We start from the raw sequence: 22,317 nt of genomic DNA, 5'->3' as shown, positions 1-22,317 counted from the left end.
CAAAGGTAATTGCACAAGGCACTGCATGGGGAATTACTGAAATGTCCTTTGGAGCCCTGTGGGCACTCTGGTGATCCACATTCCAAAAAATGATGAATTTAAGCTATTTAAACTGGAGCAGGTGCACAGAACAGTTTCTAGAATGATCATGGAAATAGAAAGCTTAGCTGAAAAGAGAAACTGTTTAACAAATGAAGGCTGAGAGGGAATATAATTGTTCTCTATAAACATATCAAAGAGGTAAACGCCAGGGAAGGAGAAGAGCTATTTAAGCTGAAGGCCAGTATTGGCACAAGAACAAAGAGGTAGAAGCTGGACATAAATAAGGTTAGGCTGGGAGCATGATTTCTAACCATCGGAGGAAGGGAATTCTGGAGAAGCATTAAGAGCATGAAACTCAGGTATTTTACAGTGGAGCTTTATTGCAGCTTTGGAGCTATTGGAGCTTTTGGGGAGGCAACATGGTAAGGTGACTGGCTGGTGACTGCAGGAGGATTTAATTCAATGAGACAAAGAAATCCTTTCAATCATGTACCTCATAAAAAATAGAAAGGTCTTTCCTGAGCAGGCTGAACCTGCAGATATAAATCACTTGTGCTCATCACAGAAGCATCTCTTCTATCATGCACAGTGTGGGGCACAAACAACCACCCTGATGAGTCCTTCAGGACTACATGTGGTAAGACCCTGCCATTCCTATTCCATGGCTACTACCAGAAGAAACCTCCAAAGTTCTCTCTTGCATTATATGCCCTTTATATTAACAAGTACTTCCAGGGGAACTCACAGCGTACACAAACATACTTTGCAGCAATTAGAACTTATCAAATCTATAACTCAAACCCATTCAGGAATGGTTCTACAATTTTTTATTACTCTTAAGATGTGAGTTTTCCCCCTTTCTATTTCTCAAACTACTTCGTGGAAGGCTTTGCTTAAAATGAAATTAAATATTATGAAAGTTTCTGGCTAAATGCCTATTGAATGCTATAAGAATTTTCAATTTTTAAAAGCTCTTTATCAACTATTTTTATTTAAATAATAGTTTTGATAAATTTTGAGGAAATATTCCTGGATTAAATTTGCAGTAAAATGTTTGAGAAACCCTTCTAATGAAGTAATAAATTTTCTAAGAGTTAATAGTTTATTAGGTGTCAGATGATTTTTGACAAAAAATAGACTTTAGTGAGAATTTAGAAATACCTGACACACCTTTTTTACCCAGCACTTTTCCAAGGAGAATAACATTAAGTCCTATAGTACATTACAAATGGGAGCATAGGGAAAGGAAAATTTGATCAGAGGGAAAACAGTGCATTAATAAAGTACCAGATCTCAAGCATCCAGACTCCAAACCCTGTCTCTTTTTACCAAATGATTTATTTCTGAAAGTACTCATGCAAATATATGAGAAACAGTAAAGATTTTTTTCTATCTGAGAAAAAAAGTGCTATATATGGTATACTTTTCAAAACTATCTAGCTCTTGTAAGGTCCTGTTGCTATAGAACAAACTTCATTTTCCAAAAACTGATACAAACCTGGTTATAAATGATGATAAATGCTGAGAAAATAAATTTCACTTTGAGACAGAACTCAAGTAAACCCTAAATTCAGAACAAAAATCATGACTGCACAGCAGATCTGTACAGGACCTCAGGAATTACAAGAAGCCTAGTCAAGCCTTGCATTAAGAGGCAAAATTTACTGCAGACCAGAAGGGTGATGCAGGGTCAATGAATCACTTAATTTCTCAAAATACAATCTAAGTAAGACTTGAGTGGGAAGGGATCTTTCTTCTGCCTGCCAGCCCAGGGGAGGAGACTCTTACTGTAAAGGTTTGCACAATGCACCCCATGTGCTGCTGGGGGGCCCTGCAGGCTGGGGTGAGCTCTACACGACATCCAGCCAAGTCTTGCTTGGATTCAGAAAGGAGTCAGCAGACAGTGAGCAGCTCTCTGCTGAAATTAACTCAGGTGTGAGACCTCCTTCTGGCCTGCTACAATAACCCACAGTGTCAGGAAGACTCGTTTGAATTTGTGGCTTATAATTAACCTAAAACCCACAGCTGATGAAAGTCCTAATATTTTTTTAGTGTAGTTTCTTTATTGCCACTCACATGAAAAAAAAACCACCTCTTGATAGGCCAGTGGCAGGACTCTGGATTTAAGGGAGCTTTAATGCTACAGCACTTGTCAACAGCATGGTGTTTCCTTTAAATGCTATAATAAAAAAAGAGAAAAGCAAATTAAGCTATCAAACTATCATTCTCCAGTGTGTTAACACCCAGCACACAGGGAAGGGAAACCTGAAACCTTTTATTTACTGGACTGAGGCAGGACTCTGGAGCATGTCCCTGATGGGGGGATCAGGTGCGATCAATTTCTCTGCCCCTAACCACCAGAAGGGAGGTGCCTTCATTGCACCAACTGGAGCTACATTAGCACCATGACAGGCCCAGATCTAAAAGCCCTGGAAGGGATAACAGGGCTCTTTGGTTTACTGCATCCAGGTCAGGTTTTCCAGCCATCAGGAAAACATTAAAAGTGGACGAGCTGGATGTTACATTAATGAACTGCATTATAACTCTTAGGGTTTTTTCCATTAGCAAACTTCCCTGAGATCCTGATTTCCCATGTAATCTTGATTACAAATCAAGTCATTTCTCCAATGCCTCCAAAAACCCTCTCCAACAGTAATAAATAATGCATGTTTGATATACCCAGAATGCAGACAGAAACAGCAAGTTCATAGGATTGATTTCCAGGTGAAAATGGAACTCTGTGGGTTTGGGTATTTTACTCCAATTTGTCTTGTGTGCTTTTTGTGTGCTGTCTGAAAACTATAAACTGAGATGTGGAGAAAATGCAAAACTTGTTAAATTCTAGTAAGAAAGGCCAACATTATTGATCAGCTTCCTTGATTATTCTTGATCATGGAAAGTCTTCAGAAATTCCTTTTATAAGAAACATTTTGGTTCCAGAGAACAGCTTGGGTTCTCACCTTCTGGATGTGCATCCAGGGCTAGGCATAAGAGAGAAAGTTAAGCAAAGCATTTCAATCTCAGACTTTTCTTGCTTTGGTGAGTTTCAATCATAGAATTAACGTTGTTTGTAGTAGCTTTTGTGGACTTTAATAGTCTAAGGGCTTCAGCCACTAGAAGTAAGTCAAATATTCACAAAACACTTTCAAATTGAGGATTCAACAGAGAAAAAAAAAATCCAACTTAGTTCAAAATATTAATATTTCTCCATAATTAGCTTTGCTGTCCTTTTGTAAAACCCTGCCACTATTGTAGCAATAGAAAGATGTGTATATAAATTGCAGCATAATGGACTTTCAGAAATTAAGTCATTTAACGAACAGAAACCCCAGACAAATACTTTACATTAGGCATTTAGGACTTGGTTTGCTAATTAAAACAGATAATAAATATGTTCACACGAAAGGCATCCCATATGATTTCTTGTCTCAACTCAGTGGTTTCTATTATTTCAGTGCTCTAAAGCAAAATCGTATTTATCATAACTAATTATCCAGATAATTCCTTGAAATGGTTCTTTCATTTAATTATCCTCTAACTCAGGGTCTTCTGTAACTAACAAGAAGAAGCAAGCTCAAGAAACAGACAATAACTTGCAATCCATACTATCAAAGCTGCTCATCTCTAAGTCTTTGATAAAGAAACATTAATAACTGGGTGCCTCAAGAAGAGGCCCACTGTGCAAGCATTTCAAAGCTGTAATTTCCAGTAGCCTGTGAGTGTTGGAATACTTCTTTATCACTGACTTTACTGGCAGTTGCTTTCTTCTGTTTGATGCTGCATTCTCTGCTTATCCTGACCCACAAATTTTCCATATAAATCAGACAGATTTATAGATCTTGCATACTGTGTAGGGCACAGAACGCTACACAAATAACATTTTAGGCTGATTAATGGGTTTGTGCACCACATTAAAAACATCTAGTTTTGCTCTTGCTTCTTTTACCTAGGTAAGTTAATCTTACCCATCGTATCATATTTGTCTCAAGGTGCCTATTTTCTTCATTTATCCTCTTTTCCCTGCTTCACTGCTCGCTTGCCTTTCTCTCAGAATGAACTGGGAGGTCTGTGCTGCAGGTGGTTTAGTCTGCTGCCAGCGAATGCAAATACAACCTGCTCAAAACGTGGGGAAAAGCCACTCTCGGGTCAAGGCTCTGTGCAGCCATGTGAAGCAGCACACATTAACCATCAGGAAGCTCACAGTGCTTCTCTGTTGCACCCTGACATGGGGCAGAGCAGAGAAGGTGGGATGGACATTACAGTAGAGACTTCTGGAGCAAACAGATGCACAAAAACCCCTCAGGGCACTGGTAGAGCAAGGCCAGCTACAGACAGCCAAAAGAAGCTGCAGACTGCTTATATGGCACATAAAACCTGGCAAAGACAAGTCCCAGGTCCCACAGTATCCCATAACAAAGTTATAAAAAATTCCCCTGTAACTACCTACAGGCCCTGATGCTGTTACTTTTCACCCAGTAGTCCCAAACAGCAGTTTTGCCCCCATCTTTTATTCCTTCCCTAAGGTACACATGCTCACATCAGTTTTCAGTCTGAACTGAACAGACTGAATACAAGGGTAACACAAGGGTAAATCCTTCCCAGGCACGGGAGATATTCTAGATTTGTACAAGCACAGAGAGGAAAGTCTTACCTTTCCTAATGAAACATAACGTATCAAGTGTTTTTATCAGCCTAGAACTTTCTAATTGCAACCTGAGGCCCACCTGTTTATTTAAGAGTCTCCTGGGTTACTGCTGGCTCAAATATCATTGGTCACACACACATATATATGCATCCACAGCCTCATGATATTACCCTTTGCTTGCAGGAGATCAAGACCAACCAGAGTGTAAATTAACTCTGTCAATGCTATTCCAATATTCTGTATGCTGTGCCACCATCTTACACTTAAAATCAATGTCACAAAAGGCTGCCACCAGGAGCAGAGCTGGTATGCCCCAGGGGTTCTGCTGTGAAAGTCCAGCACTAGTCAATGAAACCCTGTTAGTTCACTGCTTCAGTTTACAGCAAGAGTGCTATTGATGCAGAAAAAAAACATAGCCATGTTACTTTTTGCTACACAACAAAGTGCACCAATGGCCAGGGTGAGAGCTGATAACCTGATGGCAATAGGAAAACATTTTACAGAACACAAAAGTTACTTACAAATTCCTAAGAGCAGAGGCAGCATTAGAGAGGATATTTTTGCTCATGTTATAGTAAAGAATGGGTACTTTGATTGCTTTCTGCTTTTTACAGGTCGCCTTAAATTTCCCAGAGTGCTAAGGAAGAGAGTTGTTTGCGAAGCAAGTCAGTGTAATGCTTAAATCAGCGAGATCACAGTGACCTGTTGGGATTAATATGTTTTTTCCTGGACCAGTCTTCTGGTGAATATTTCCAAGTACAGAGAGTCATTGTGTCAAGTAGCACCTTGCTCTTAGATTGTGCTCCTGCTCAGTGCAAGAGCCTTTGTGGGCCCACAAGCCATATTCCCTTGCTCTTCCTACAAGAATTCCCTGTAGGAAAGGGGAGTGAAACCTGTGGTGAGATGAGAGACATATCTCAGGGAAAGACAAGTATGTTGTCCATCTACGTATTCCTAGAAAATATCTCAGGTAGGACAGAAAAAAAGAAGAGGCCCAGCATCAAATTTACAGAAGATCTTGATCCACACCATGCCAAAAGGGCACGCTTGCTCCAAACGGGCCAGAAATCACCTGGATATCAGGCTACCAAGGACAGCCAGGTCTCTATATTCTCCTGCTTGGCATCAAGGAGACTGCAAGAGCCATGACCACTACCAGCACTGAATTGCTATCCTCTCCTCTTTTGCTCTGGCCACAAAGCAGAAAGGAGCAGGTTGCTAACAAGAAAGCCCACGTCAAGTGAAGATTCTAAAGAGCCAGGAACCAAGTGCCACGGTGCTGTGAGAGATGCCATCACCTCTCCCTTTCCATATTAGAGACAGCTGAGATATCTGAAAAGCTGGAGATTATCTCCTCTCTTGGGGAATAAGTTGCCCAAGAAGAGATGGAGGGTTGGCCCAAGTATGCCTGCATTTACAAAATGGATATTTTGACAGGGAGAAGTGAAAATCGGGAGAGAAAACTCAAAGCCGCAGCTGATGGCCCGAAATTTCATCACCACCACCATGAGGCACATCAGCACCAGGGCTAAGGAAGCCTGCAGAGATGGCTGGATTGGTGCCTCTCCTTCCCTGCCAGCCATTGGAGAGTCCCAAAGAGCTGAGCCAAGAGGCACAGCCTGCAGCACCAGCCAGTGCCTGCTGCTGGCTCTGTGCATTGCCCGCACTCTCCCAGTGCTGCACCTTCCATTTACAGGGTTGTGCCTCCCCTGAGGAGGCACTGACCCCCACCCTACAGCCTGCACTGGGTAAAGCTGTGGTGAATCTGTTGTTTTTCTTTAATCTAGCTGTACCATGCATGACATTCAGACACTTTTTCTCCCCAGCTCAGTGACTTATTGCAGAAGTTCCTCCAACTCTGCCAGCAGCTCCTCTTCCCCAGCTTTCTTGTAGCTCTGTAGCATTAACAAGCTGCTCTCAGCCAGCTGCACTATAGACATTTCTAAGTCTTGCTTTACACAATAAGCACTTCTGCAGGTATGTGCCCACCACATACTAGCAAGTACACCAGCCCTCCACAGATGTCAACCAGTACCAAAACATCTACTAGCCAACCCCACTGCAATATGTCAAAAGACATTGCCTCTTTCTCCAGCTGTTAAGTGGTGCTACCTTCGGATTTAGAGCATCGTAGCAACTGGGATACACACAGGACCATAATTCTGCTTAACTCACTCTCTAGTAAGGTTGCAAATTGGAGCTCAAGTCAAACTATGAACAGTCCTTGCTTGTTGTCTTTGAATAATTCAATGACAAACAATTTTGCACAGAAGACAATTCAAGGACAAATTAAAATACATGAATATTTCACATTTAAATCAAGGCTTCTTTTAAACAATGTTCTGTCTATTCTACTGTATCTGTATTTTCCACACACCTGGATACCTGTGCAAAAACATGGACTAAAACAATATTTCATGGGACAGTACCCTGTTAAATTTCATATCCAGATCTAAAAAATTTAATTCTTGACCTACAATGGGTCATTATAACTCCTTGCTCCAAGGAACTCTGTATTTACAGACAAGAAAATTAATCTCCAGTAATGCTATAATATAAGTGATTTCTGCTCCTTTATGATTAAAATGCATTTTCTCCTAAAATTGACTACATATTAGTTTCTAACAGAGCTAACTGGCTAATCTTACATCTTGTTGGGCTTTATTACCCTTCTCAAGCAAATCAGCAAAGACACCTCTTTGTCACTTCATTAATAACAAATATAGCCATTAGAAGTGACCATATGTTTCTGCAGTAGCCAGTGTTATTAATTCCCAGCAGGGGATGCTTTTTTCTCCCTAAAAAACCAAACATTAACTTCAAAGACCTTTTTGGCTAAAGCAAGATCTTCTTCACTCTATAGAAACAGCTAAAGTTTCTCCAAGGTTTCTACTAAAGGAACAAAGGGAGATTGCAGAAAACAAACCACATACCAAGACCATCTTTTTCTTATATTTCAGCTGTGTACTGAGCTGGCTAGAAGGCCCTCCATCAGTATCCTTTCCTACTTGTGCCACCTCATTTCTTCAGTACAGCATAAGGATGGATGGCCAGTGGCACCTCTGTGTGTTTAGCAGAGCTTTGCATGCTGGCAGATGCTTATTCACACTATGCCATCAGCAGTAGTGCTGTAGTAGCACCCGCGTGCAGCAGCACTTCCAGACAGCTCTGGGGCTCCAGCAGAGCAGCACACCCTTCCCTCCTTGGAGGCAGGAGCTGTGGAGAGCATACTACATTAGCCCTCCAAAATCTTCATTAGCTCTCTATTCATCTCAGGAGCCAGCTCAGGATGTAGCCACAGTGCTACAAAGCTCTCAAACATTTGCACCTGAGCTCTCCTTTGTACCAGGGACTGTCATCAGACTGGAGAGCCTGGAAGTTTCCCATGGGGGTCGAAAGAGCTCAGTTTTGAGTTTTCTCTTATATTACTTCCAGCTGTTGAGCAGGTTCTTCAGGTCACAAGGCATATTAAGCCTACCAGACCTTTTTGCCTGGAAGGATGAGCCTCTCAGAGCTGCTGGGTCAACAGCCACCAGGCACACTGCTGCCACGTATCCTTTTTTCCATGATCTGCATGCATTCTAAAACACCAAATATAAATACAGGGAGCATCTACATGCATAAGCAATAAGATAATTTTCATTTGTCTTTTCACAAGGAAGTTTGCTTCATCACAATGAGTTAATTTGCCAATACATTTTCCCTTAAGGCATGTATTTCCTTGATTGAATCGGTTATCAAAATTTATTATAGTTCAAGACCCACCCCCAACATGTACAAGGCCCAGATTTATTATTGAATGCTCTGAATTTCTTGCCTTTGTCAAATGGACACACTGTGGATTTAACTTAGATATGTTGTTAGTTCACTAGCAATGAAGCTGTGGATGTCACACACAGTTTGCATAATTTTGGTCATTGTAGCACTTGCTGTTCCTATAAAGCTAACCAGTGCAACAATTGTCCACTTCAGTGTAAATAAATTTGAGGAACCTTTCCTATTAGGCTGTGGAGACAAAAAATATTTTCTCCTTGGCCAGTGAAAAGGAAAGAGGCATGATCCATGGAGCTGAGCAGGGGGAGCAAAGGAAAAATTCTTTCACCAAATAAGGGGATTTATTTGTTTGTTTTCTTTATGTGTGGCACTTGAGTTAGCCATTTACTCTCCCATGAATTTTATTTCTGACTTTGCAAAATGGTAAATCTAATGTTGAATTGTAAATCTAAAGCTCTTCACTCTGGACCTCAGAGGGCTGAGGGGAAGATGACCCAAATAATGTGTATTCAGAACAGCACTCTCAGTACCAAGCTGTGAATGAATAAGCTCAGGTAATGAGAAGAGGAAAAATTGCTTTAATGCAGTTTGGTCCAGATGCATGCCAGCTTAATCCAGCTGACCTAGCAAGAGATACTTTTTGGAATAGTAAAAATAGCCAGAGGATCCCTTAGCTTTTGCAGAAATAGGAGCAACATAGGCATTAAACACTTACCAGATCACAACCCTCGGCAGTTATTTACTATTGCAAGGGTGGGAAGGAGCCTCTCAGACAATTATGTATAAAGACAAGAACTGCTCGCTTTCCGTAAGGGAGTAGCACTGCTCTGAGGCCCTCCTGACAAGACCCACAGTCACTGTCTAAGCTCAGCTTACACTGTGCACACAGAGTCGCCACCCAGCCAGGGGTCTGTCTGCAGAGCAGCTGTGAGCTGACACATGGGCTGGTTCTTGTTCTCAGAGCAGCCAAAGCAAGCAGCAGATGAAGTGAGATCTGCCAGGGACCCAGCACGCCTGCAAAACCCAACAGGATTAGGGGAAGGCAGTTTCTTTGATCTCTGGGGCCTGCTTTTACACAGTTTTGCAACAAACTTTCTCCCCATCACATTCAATGTGCTTCTTTCAAAATTGAGAAACAAGGAGGTGTCCTACCATGACTAAGTTAACACCTATAAACACCATGGCTTACAGTGCAGTGCTGTACAATGGACAAAATGCCTACTGCAAATTAAGTTACAGCAGTGCATTTGGATACAAGCTTAAAAACACACGCTCACTATTTACTCCCCTGGCATTCTGATTGCATGTTCATCCATGATTCCTAAGGCACTAAATTTAATCAGAGAAAACAAACACCAATATTTCCTCATATTGTGTTCAAAATAATTTCATTAATTCTCTCATCAGAAACAGCATGTACCTTCTTTTTCAAGTTGGTTTAACCTATCTCTCCCCGACTAGAGTGGAGGTAAGAGCTTTGGGCAAATAATTTAGGATTAAGAAGTCAAGATCAGTCTCAATAAAATAAATCCATACTTATCACAAAGAAGCATTGCCATTTACCTGTAGTGCAGGTAGCTCAGCCACAGACCCTTTCAGAAACTGTTTAAATTCCTCAGATATTTGTCATTCTGCTGTAGTCCACCCGTGCCCCACCAGGGGTTTCATATCTCAAATGCTCCAGCTGTACCTATTTTATCCCCGACAAAGGTTCAAGGCCAGTTTACCCAAGTAGCTGTGCTTTTGTTCAATACCTACTTTGACAGTTCACTTTTCATGAGCATGTGATCTTTAAAATATAACTGAACAGCAACAAAGGACTGCCTTAGGAGCTATGAGTTTAGCCAGCTATGAGTATGACAGAGTAAAAATGTTCCCTCTTGTTACTCCTGATCAAAACAATAAAAAACTTCAGCATCTTCTGATGCATTTCCCCACCTGTCTTAAAAGTTTAAGACAATTAGTTTCAAATTCTTCTGATGTTCCTTCCAGTTCTTGCTGGACTTTTTTTTTTGGCAACAGTTTGACCTAAGGTCCCCAATTTTTCTCCCAGCTTCTTGCAATCTCAAGCAGAAGTGTTCTCACATATTTTCCATTACAGTCAATCAGACATGAACTGTGTCCAATGCTTGCCTCTAGCTTTGCTGTTAAATCCATTAAATCGTGGACCTCCTGCTGCTGTGGAAGCTGACAAGTTATCTTCCAACGTCTGGAATCTGTGAAATGTAAGAATAATGTCAACAACAATAATAATAACAACAAATCAATCCTGATTAATTACTTTTTCTCCAGCTTTAGTTTTGTTTGAGCTCACCTCCTTCAGAAAACTTCAGCATATCCCAGCTAGCACACTGAGATGCCATTCCTGGAGTTGCTGCCCCTCTCAAGGCACACCTGTAGCTGATTTGTCCACAACTCTGAGGCAGGTGCCCAGGTGCATAGACAAGGTGAGCACTAAGGGTTGGATCTGCCACAGGGAGCCAGAAGCAGCAGCTGCCCACACCAGTCCTGCTTGATTTGAGCCCTACAATCAAACACATATTACAAAATTGCCTCTGTTGGCAGAGAGAGCTAGATTGCAAACTTTTTATCATCTGAAGTGATTTCAGGACTCCTTTGGAAGATGTTTAATTATAGATATTCGACCTAATGTGGGAAGAGCAAATCTGAGAGGGTCCCATTGAGGAAGTCTGCAGGGAAATTTTTTTCTTTCCTTATTTTTCATTGTCAGAGATGTCAGTTCACACGTTTGTATTGTGACTCTCTTCTTTATTTTCTTTAGGCTTTACATGATTAAGAAAGAATAGCTAATCTCTGACTAAAGAAAAAATTAAAATTAGGAAACAAAAAAATACAATTCTGGATGAAACTATTATAAGGAAAAGCTGGAAAACTGATGCTCATTTGAACAGTAAGCCCCCAAACTACAGAGTGCATTTGGGTTAGCTGAGCTGCTGAGCTAACAAAGCTAGGGTTCCTGCAGACCCATTCTCATAGGAACTCCAGCTGAAGCTTTTCCCACATTTGTGACATTTCTAATCTTTATTCCTGCTTCTTCCCCTAGTCTGTTCACTCCCTGGAGTCTAATTAGGGTTGAGCTTAGTCTGAGACTTTCCATCTACTCATTGCCTGGCAAGTTGCAGGAAGTAAATACCTGCAACTTTTCCATGAAAGCTGATCAATAGATTATTATGGAAGAAAGGCCAAATAGTCACACAAATTCTTATTCACCCAGAGCATGACCATACTACCTTTCCTTCCTTTGAAATGCAAGGAAAAAAAAGGAACCTGGTGCATTTGTTTTGAGCATTATGAGTGCCTGTGCCTAACTGGGAGTGGATGAGGCTGGCATTCAAATGCAGCATTTTGAAAAAGCAAGGAAAAACTCAAAGGGTCTCCTATTGTCTGCAAGTAAGAAAGGAGGGTACTGGGTGGAAGGGGATGCATGCCTGTTCAGCTGGGTGAGGGAAGCAATTAACTTCTAGTCTTCGGCTATCTTTTTAATTGTTCATTAGACGGCTCATCTGTGCATACTTGCAATGGAAAAAACCCGTGCAAAGTATGTCACAGGCAGATGTGCGTGCTGTGCAGCAGTAACTCCTCACGGAACTCCGAGATGAGATTTCAGGAGCTGAGCAGGGGAGGGAGGAGGGTATATTGATCAACCAATATCTTGAAATAGATCCTTTTATGTTTTCCATAGCTGTAGATGGGTTGTTAAGTACAAAAACACAATAAGAGTGAACAGTGTGAGTATCACCCTTGCATGTGCCTCGGCAATTCAGAAATGGCCACTTCCCTCCCACACTTGGAAGCACAGTAGGATGAGTGTGCTCAGGAGCAACAGTGCTGAATTCCATAGGTGCACACACCTCCTGAACCTGTGCATCTCCTCCAGAGCACACCTGAAAAGCTAATGCTGTGCCATAATACATTCATGATAAGCAGCTGCTGGGTGAGCTTGTCTCTGCCTCTCCCCTGCCACCTCCTTGCCCTGAGCAGCAAAGCACGTGTTACTGCGCCTGCCTTCCACTCCAGCAGCTATTTTATAAATTCTTCACTGTGCATTAGCCTATTGCTTTATTTACTAGGAGTCAAGAATACATTTACAACATCCCTCTCTATGAAGCATTCTGTAAGAGAGCTTCCATACTAATTAAGTTAAATGTAATAATGACACCCTGTTGATGGAACTGAAGCTAATGATAATGATGCCATACATTTAGTTGCAAGCACCTACTCAGTTAAATGAATGGGTCTATTGTTTTAACAGCACTAAGTCCCACAGCCTGGGAGACCACAGGAGAGAAAACAAAATATGTTACAATGCAGTTGCTTTGCAGGGCAATAAATAGGTTTAAAATGCACTATTCTGGCTTCAATGAACATGTGTCCAATCAATTACCCCGTCCTGGTATACAGAGATATGTACTAGTGGATATATGGTGATTTCTAAAACTGGAATAATGAAAAATTGATGCCTTTTTAATCAAATGAACACACATTTTCTCTGTCCAGATTATATTTATTTGAACTGCAATAGGTACTTGAAAAAAATGTTTCTTTCAAGAATGTTTGAAAATCAATAATACTCCCCAACCTTTGCTGATCAGATATCGGACCTTTTTTCAGACTGCAAATGTGCACTTAGGACTGAGTGCAAAACAATCTGAGTGATATTGCAATCCTTCATTGATTTTACACCCCAAGACTTCTCTGCCTTTTTCTCCAAACGCTCTCCCAGCAATACAGTATAGTTTTGCTGTAGTGTACTGAGATTTTCCTTTCTGAAAGCATCTTCACATAAGGTTTAAAAGAAGAGGATGTCTTTTTGGTTTGTTGGGTTTTTTTCTTTCAAATTAAAATGTATCTATTGTATTGTTTATCTGAAAAAATGATAGGGCTGCTCCTTATACCTGCAACAGTCAGATGTGTCTCTCATAACATCTTTCTTCTTTGCTCTTTCTTCCATGATTAAAGAAATATTAAAAGCATTCATCTTCTCAAAAAATAATTTTCTAGAGCTTAGAAGCTCACAGTTATACACACCATTATCCTCAGAAGGAAGGACTTCCCTTCCTCCTCAGAAAGTCCCTTTCTGTGAGATGAAGACCATGCCATCCCTTGCAAGCCATTGCTGAGTAGCTACCTTAAGATTACCTTTCTCAAAACCTCCCTGCCTGAGCAAACTTTCTCACCTATTTCTGTGGTGGCTGTAGTCCCAGGCTAAACAGGGGAACCCCCTGTCCTCCAGTAGTGCTGTTTTGTCACACGTCACCAGCTGGGGGCCCAAACTCTCACCCAAGCCCAACATCCCAGGTACCACTGGGGAGGGAGAGAAGCTCATTCCAGGAGCTGGACAGCTCCGGTCTTCCCAGTCCGCTGTGGCTACACCTATCTTAATGCAGACCGTGCACACAAATGATCTCACCTAACTGCACAGTGTAACAATAATTCCAACAAATCAGTGGCACAATTTGGTCTAGAGGACAGATTAGCTACTTCTGTTTAAGCCACAGGCTCTGCCATATTATTCTTTCTGTCTGCTTCCTACCCCTCTCTGGCTAAAAGCACATTTCTGAGGATAGCCTGCTCATCTGATCACACATTGGATTTTGCAAGACTGACTAAATATCTTGCAAGTAATTCACAGACCAACTCATGGTTGCTCACATTTATATGCAATTACTTTCTGGCCCTACAATAACCTATGCTTTGTCATTCATTCCTGTAAACTCTCATGCACATCCTTAGAACGACATCCACAAACACTTTCATTAAAATCACCACAACTATTCAGATGCATAAATTTAAAGCACATCAATATGTGACTGGAAGATTTTGGCCTGTTTCTGCTGACATTTCATCTCTATTGAACCCCTATGACTTGGCATATTTAGAAAACATCTGCTGTAGTTAACAGAGTCCATACTCTTATTTCTCCCATCTTTTGTTTTTATGTTCACCCTCAATGACATGACAGCATCGAGGGTAAATGGCAGCAATATGCTGTGTGTATGCAGAGCCTAATAGATTCCATCTCAGACTGATATAGACGGGAAACTGAACCAATACATCTTTAAACCCATAAGATCTGCAGATGTCATCTATAGCCTTGTAAATTACAAACTTTTACTGTTTTATTTTTACAGTTGATGATTGTAAAATATAAAATTTTGCATTATCACTGTGTAATAGCACAAGCTTTAGAAACATGGTGCTGCAGAAGGGAGCATATATTAAAAGACAGAGTATTCAAGGGAGCCTTTTACTGCAATTTTAAGCTGTACAGCTGACTGCATAATAAAACTGTAGAGCCAGACATGAAACAATGCTTGCTAATATCAGAAAAGTGAAAACTTTATTAAATTTCTGGGACTTCAGAAACCAGCAAAGAAAAAACAGATGCATAGAGGGCATTTAATTAAGGATAAAGACTGTTTGAGTCATGCTGGGGCATCTGGTCACCCTACATTAAACTGAACGTGACAGTGAATAATAAAGTATTTAAGAATGACACTAAAATAACTGAACAGCAGTTTTGCAAGCTGGAAGGAGCAAGGAAGTCTTGAGTTAAAGTCCCTGTTCCTCGCTTTAAATCATCCTCCTGTGGCTGAACCACATTGCAGCCACACTCAGTGACACTATTTTTAAGGCCAGGACAAGATTGGAGACACAAATGGCCAGACAAGACGGGGCTGCACTGCCTTGTGGAGTTGTTTGAGCCCAGAACTCTTCCCAATAGCTTCTCCTGCTCCTGGCTTTCCAGCATGACAAGTGTGGCATGAGCTGCCCTTCAGCCCCTGAGTTATCCAGTGCCCCAAGATCCAAAACCTTCTGTCTGATCACAGCCCAGAGCATGTGATGGGAGACAGCAGTGACTGTGATTTTAAAAGTTACTCTCTTCATGGTGTTCCCCAGTACTTCACTGCAGAGATTTTGTTCCTACCACTGTCTTCCAGTAACAAGCCCCAGAGGAGGGAGGGAGGGAAGGAGGGATGGAGGGAGGATCACAGGATGCACAAAGAGCACAAAACATCAACAAACACATAAAACTCCTCTTTTAGCCAATTTTTCACATATGATTCCAGTGCTGAATCCCATAATGAAGATTTTTTTGATCCCAGAGGTTAATGCCTACCAAACTCATGCCAGGTTAAAGTCTCAAAGATACTACCTTCCTTAGGATGTTGTGGAAACAAGAGAGGCACAATTTATGTCCTCCAAAGGGCACACTGAGGTGGGGAGTCCACAGAGAAAAAAGCTGCAGCCACCCAGACTCTGAAAGCAGCTTCAGTCAGTTTGTGCCTTATTGAGCACATCTACATGGCCCCAGTTTTTATCCCAAATGGACATCTCTCCATCTGAACATCTCTCCTCACAGTATTCTCCTGAGCAGACTTCATGGTGTCCAAAAGGGGTGACCTTATACTGCTGCTTTAGGATAAAACTCAATTAAAAATCCATCCGCCAAGAGAGGCCCATAGAGAGCCAGGCTTCTTTAGTTCCCATGCTCTCAGCCCTGCACAGTGCTAAACCAGAAATGTTTTTATTCTTCCAGTTTCTTTGGTGCATATGCTAATTTTTGCTCTACATTAAAAACCCAGGGTTAGTCCCCCTCCCTCCAGCTCATCAAAAGAGGACCCTCCTGAAATGTGATGATCTTTTTTCCAAATCTACTGAAAAATGTGTTGCAAATTATTTTGAGACACAGGGGAGCCCTACAGCTTTGCAGCTGGTACATGTTAAGGCTACAGCATCATCTTACTCAGAGCAAAACTGGGGATGAGAGCCAGAAAAAGTAATTCCAGAGATGCCAGTCCTGCCAAGCCCCCCTTGAGTGAATTCTATTTTTGCCTGGAATCAGTAGCAAGATCAAAATGTCATTTTTTTGCTGGGCCAGGGAGGAATTACACCTCTTACTAACCCCACCTTCATGAATGAATTAGAATCAAAGAAGAAGGACAAAAATCAGGAAAAATAAGCAAGTGTTTGTCTGTGCAACCCTAAATCTGGTATTGGCTCATTTTCTAAGTAGTACCTGTGGAAATTTCCCTTCTGTTTTCAGAGTGTGGCTTGACCATACTTTCTCTGCAACAATGTTCAGTCTCTTACATTGGCACTTGTCTCCAGCATCTGGAGCACTATGTGTAAAATTTGGTATCACGTGACCTTCTAGAAAAAACATTACCTCACATGCAGCCATGAGCCTGTCACAGCAGCTCCTTCCTCTACCACTCCCCCCATCACTAATCTGTTCTGCAAGACTGGTCCTCAAACTGTTTTTTTCCTCCTTTTTTAAATATGCCATGCACGTGGCAGATGAATAAAAAACCAGCAGAATTTGAGTAAAGAGACAGAGGCAAAAGCATGAAGTGTTCTGAAGAGATAGGAGATCAAAAAAGGTTTAGTTCCCACATCCCTTAAAGGTCTATTCATATATACAATAGGCTCATCATATCTGGAATTACTTTGCATGGGAGCTCAGTGTGTGTGCGCTTTTATCAGCTGCCTTCCCAAAGTGCATGCCTTCAGGCAGGACAGCCTAGAACAGGCAGGAGAGATGGGCAAGTCCAGCCTTGCTGGCAGCCAGTTTTCAGACACTCAAGTGTGAGGTTTTGAAAACAAACACACTTGAGATGAAATGTACACACATGTATACACACACACACATATATATATATGTATCTACAGAATTAGGTATCCCTGGAAGCATGGGATGGTCATGACAGACATTTGCATCCCAGTGCCCTGAGCCCTGTGTTATCATTACCCTGATCAGGGTATTTTCCTTTCCTTCATGGGAGCTCTCTCTGGTCAGGGGTCTTCCAGCAGGGACAGGAAAGGGGAGATAGAGCTCATGTAAATGCAAGAATTATCCTGTGCAGGGAGTGGTTTCTTCCTCCCTCCTCTCTGCTAGCAGTGGTACTTCAGCTCAGGTTGAAAGAGCTCAATAAAAGCTGTCTCAAAACATCCTTCCCAAGGTGCCCTCTAAATGAGAAGGTGAAATGTGAAATTAGAAAAAAAGAAGATGTATGGGAATGGTCTCAAATATCTGCTCTCTTTCCTTGAAATCATCTCTCTTATTTTCTGGCTAGCCCATCCTCTTAGGGGCCCTTCCTTTGGGAAAAGACATGCCTCATGAGATGCTGCATCCCAGGCAGCCATAAATACATTGCCATTTTCAAGTAAGTGTCAGTGGGTTTAAGGAGGTCTGGCTCATGGTATTTTAGTATCTCTCTTTGACAGTACTGCCCAAAACCACAATGCTGATGTCAAAATTTCACAAGTATTCATGAGAGAAATAAAAGCAAGAAACAGTATATATGTTTTGTCTTCAAAAACGGGAAAAGCTACAGGAATATTGGAGTTTAAACAAGTACTGCAGACATCAAAATCTATGTTAAGACAATACTTCCTAAATAGGTTGGTGAAAGGAAAGGCCAGCATTAACATCACTTAACGTTAACTGTTCCTCCACATAACACCCAAACAGCATTTAAATATTGTGAGGATCTGTTAATCCATTGCTTTTCCTATTTCACATGTTCCCCCTCCCTGTTCCCTGCCCTAGCCCTGGCCACTCCCTCAGTTTCTCCCTCTTTGCTCCTGTACCCCAACCTCACCCAGGGACCATCCCTGGGCCCCTGACAAAACCACCCCGCACCCAGACCAGGTTGTCTCTCTATCTCTGAACATTGTGGGGACAGGATGTGATTAAAACCATCTCAAACCCTCATGAGAGACCCTTCTCTGCCTTCTTTACAATCCACTGCATTGTAACACTGCTGGCTGCCAGAGCCAGGTCACGGGGCTGTCCGAAATAGATTCTGGGATGCGATTAATCGCATGGTCCTCAGGGAGCATGCTCTCAGGGAGCAGCAGCCTGCTAGGCAGAGTCCAGCAGTTACAACAAAATATCAAGGAAAGAACTACTTATAGCTGAGCTGGAAGACACAAATGGTCTTACACTGAAAGCAACACGACCACCCCCCTCTTTTTACCCTATATATTTGGACTTTTTTATTTTATCCTGGAACGTTAGATTTGAAGTGGCTGCTTTAATCTTTGCTCTTCTGCAGCCCTGGTCTGGTCTCAACTACTCTCTGCCAGTTTGACTCCTCTGGCTTTGGTGTGGCTGTATCAGAGCACCTGGGGGGAGTTTAATTTGGTTGTCAGTCCTCCAGAGCCGACCCACACTCCTCGGCTGTGTCAGCTCTGCAGGAATGATGGGAACAAAAAGTCAGTAAGAACTTATCTTTGTGACTGAAGTCAGCAGATACAACTCTGCATAGAGGTAGCAGATGTGTCGAGTAAGAGCATTTTTAAATGGTGACTTCTCAAAGTGAGATTTTACTGTAAGTTAAACAGCACACCAGTTTTGTGATCTCTCAGCCCTGAGACTGTCCCTGTAATATTAATTGTATACTTTCCAAAGTGCTACCCTAAACACTTTTCCAGTGCTAGCAGAAGTAGTAAGAAATGGCCAGTACCTTCCAATAAATATAAATTTCCTCTTACTTCTGAGGTAATCTAATCCATACAGATGCATTTCAAGGTCTGTCAAAGTTATTCAGGCTCATTCCACAGCAGCCTGAACATCCTCTACCCTGGAGTTTTACCAAGATATACTATGGAAAGAAATCCAAGAGCAGGTGAATTGGTAATATGAGCTATTTCTGGATAAAACTGTGATATTTATTAGGCAAATAAACCAACAAATGAAAAACACAAAGAAGATGCCAAACACAAAAATGACACTCCTGTCACTTTGAGAAACATTGAGAATTGCTCAACCCAAATAAAGCATTAGATTTAATAAACTGCTCTTGCAGATGTGGTTATAAGTAAGTTTTAGCAGCAATAGGTTTTACTGCTATTTGGGCTTAGAACCAAAAGCACTGATGAAGCTCAATGGCCAACATTATTCAGGGGAGAGCTAAATAAAAGTCATTGTAGCAGAACTCCATGGCATACAAATATCCAAGCATGAATAACATGATGCCAGCTCACGCTGGTCCTTTAGTCTGCCTGTATCAACAGTGTGGGTGTCAGCAGATGCTACCCCAAACACACCATTAATTTTGCCACCCAGGAAACGCAACCACACAGCAAGGGGCTTAGAAATTTGAACAAGCTGATCCCAACGCACAAGCAGGCCCCCTGTGGTGTGCAGAGAATGGTGCTTAATCTTTTCCTATCAGGATTCCATCCCTCAGCTTGTAACATCTAACCTCAGGGGTCTGTGAGGCTCAGTAAAGCAATGAAAACCTTGCATATAAAATTTGAACATCACTGCCCCTAACACGTAAGCCTCTCCTGAGTTCGATGCTTCCCTGCTTTTGGGAACAGCTCCCTAACCCTACCACAGATCTCCCCACCAGCTGCAGCAGCAGAGCACCAGCAGCCCTGCCCTATCCCCCAGCTGGGAGGCTGCCCTGGGCCTCTCACCCTCTGCCCCTGCCCCATGCCTTCACCCCCAGGGCAGGGGCAGGCACTGGCTGCCTGGGGAGGGCAGGAGAGCAACCACATCTGCCACGGTTCAACCCCACACAGCAACTAAGGCCCGCACAGCTGCTCACTCACTCCTCCCTCTGTGGGATGGGGGAGAGAATCAAGAGTAAAAGTGAGAAAACTTAGGGGTTAAGATAAAATTTCGCAGGGTAGAAATCCTGGGAGGTGCCAGAATGAAGGATGCTTCTGCTGGGGGCATTCCAGCTCCCCAGCGCCCTGTGGCACAGGGCAATGAGAGCTACCAAGGAAAAAAGTGTTCCATAGAGGATCAGAACACTTCCAGAGGTTGGGGACTTCCACAGATAGGTCAGTGAGTGCACGTGTGGTCCCAAGGACCGGCCCTCACCTCAGCCAGCTCCCTGAGACCACAAACAGGCAGGAAAAGGGCCCATTGCTCCCCATGCATTCACCACCTTTGTCTAACAGAAGAGTGCTGAGCACTGCAGAGGCTCTTGTTTACTCCTATGATAAATAATTTGATAAATAAGCCCTATCTTTACTCAAGTGGCTTTCAAATCATGTGGCTGGCCTGGGCTAGTCCCAGAAATGGAGAAATCACCCCAGCCTATTCAGGGACCTCGAATAAAAAAAAAAAAAAAGAAAAAAAAGTAAGTCTAGCAAACACTAAGATGGAATTTAAAATCCTGGTCATCCTTAATCACCTCAGACTGTAGACCTGGATTACAAGTAAATTTTATTTTCCTGTAATAAAACATTCCTCTTTACAACAGGAACATCAAGCTGACATTTGAAATACACCATTTGACTGGAATTACACCAAGAGTGAATACTGCAAAGTGACTGCATCGCTGCACATGGCTGACAGTAATTATTAATAGGACTGCTCTTCCTTTGATAGGCATGCATTACAGGTGGCTGAATAATGGAAACATTTGTGAACAATTGTTTGGTGGCAGAAAGAAATTCTTCTGCCAAAATTTTAATGCTTAAACACAATGCAATTAACCAGCTCCAAAGCCCAGCTCTTGCAAAAGCAGGATCGTTTTCACGACACCTGCTGAGCTCTGCAGGAGCACACACAGCAGTGCTGTTTAGAGGGTCAAGAGTGGATGAGGCAGAGCAGTTAGACTCCCAAATCACCCTCCCTAAACCACATGAATTAGTGGGGAATTATTTTCACTTAGGTTCAGTCAGAAGCATCTGTTGCTAGAGCAATACGCAGAGAGGGGGGAATGGAGTCCCAACCTAGCAGGCATCTCTGCAACCCCTATAATGCTGGAACCCACAGTTTATCAGCTGATGAAAAGAGAAGGGAGAAAACTTTTTGGCTCTTCCAGTAAATCTGAATCAGGGTTATGTCTGTAATAGCAAAGGGATTCACAGACTAAATCAGAGACAATCTCTAAATCCAGGAACTGAATAAAAATGTTAGCATAAAACAAACAGTAATGGCTGCATTTCCATCCCAAAATCAGAAAACCAGATTTCAGCTTGCCAAGGGAGGCAAAGGAATTATCCTTTTTTACAAAGTATTTATGAGAAGATCTCAGGAGGACAGGAGGAAAAATCATGCTTCATTAAAAGAAATGCTAAAAAAATAATACAATGACAATACAACAGACCAAACTTTAAATCCATTATCCTTAATCAAGCAGGAACATCCATATGTAGCCCATGCTGGGCTCGAAGAGCAATACCTCACATGCACGTGTTTCTCCTGTCAGTGCTCATACATTTCATTTAATCCCAGGTGCTTGATGCTGCTCCTCACCTGGGGCTCGTTACAGCTGAGCCCATCCTGTGCCAGCCGTGACCCCAGCCTGGAGCTGCCCTTCCCGGCCTGACCTCAGACCCACCTCAGTACCATGGGCTCACCAAAGCTCTTGGCCAGCCCACGACTCTCTGTGCTTGGGTGGCATGGGATGCAGCTCTGGCTGGCGATGCACTGGCCCTGCCTCACTGTCCTTCACTGGACAGCACTGTCCTTGCTGCTCCCTGGCAGGAAGGGCACCAGCTGCCTCCTCCTTCCTCCTTGCCACCTGTCCATGAAAGCACCTGTCCAAAAGTTCCAACATCTCCAGATCTGTGATCGGGGCTCCCATGCAAATGCTCACTGCGGGCTGACACTGCACCTCTGGGAAAGTGCAGTGTGTTTGGTATGTCCCCAAAGCTCTTCACTGTGAGTTTTCTACTGTAACAGAGCCATGAGGGCCTGCAGCCTGATCCATGGCAGCAAGATACCTGGAATGATTTCACCAAGCCATGCTATTTTCCCTCTCCATTCATGATCTCTTTCTGCTTTCTTTTCTCCCTGTTTTTAAGTTACACAATTTTCAGGTAGTCAAACTCCTATAAAACATATGAGATCAAACTAAATAAAC

The 22,317-nt window shown here is 42.4% G+C and overlaps 1 long non-coding RNA gene across 1 annotated transcript; it reads left to right on the top strand.

The window, feature by feature from the left end:
- The first annotated feature begins 8,050 nt into the window (after positions 1–8,050).
- Positions 8,051–10,815, top strand: LOC138113581 (uncharacterized). The gene is made up of 3 exons (XR_011152269.1): positions 8,051–8,238; positions 9,869–10,686; positions 10,754–10,815. It is a non-coding gene; the product is annotated as an uncharacterized lncRNA (long non-coding RNA).
- The last annotated feature ends 11,502 nt before the right edge of the window (positions 10,816–22,317 follow it).

Source organism: Aphelocoma coerulescens, chromosome 1, assembly GCF_041296385.1.
Source record: "Aphelocoma coerulescens isolate FSJ_1873_10779 chromosome 1, UR_Acoe_1.0, whole genome shotgun sequence".
In the NCBI taxonomy this organism is placed as follows: Eukaryota; Metazoa; Chordata; class Aves; order Passeriformes; family Corvidae; genus Aphelocoma; species Aphelocoma coerulescens.
This window is presented reverse-complemented; position numbering and strand designations above follow the sequence as displayed.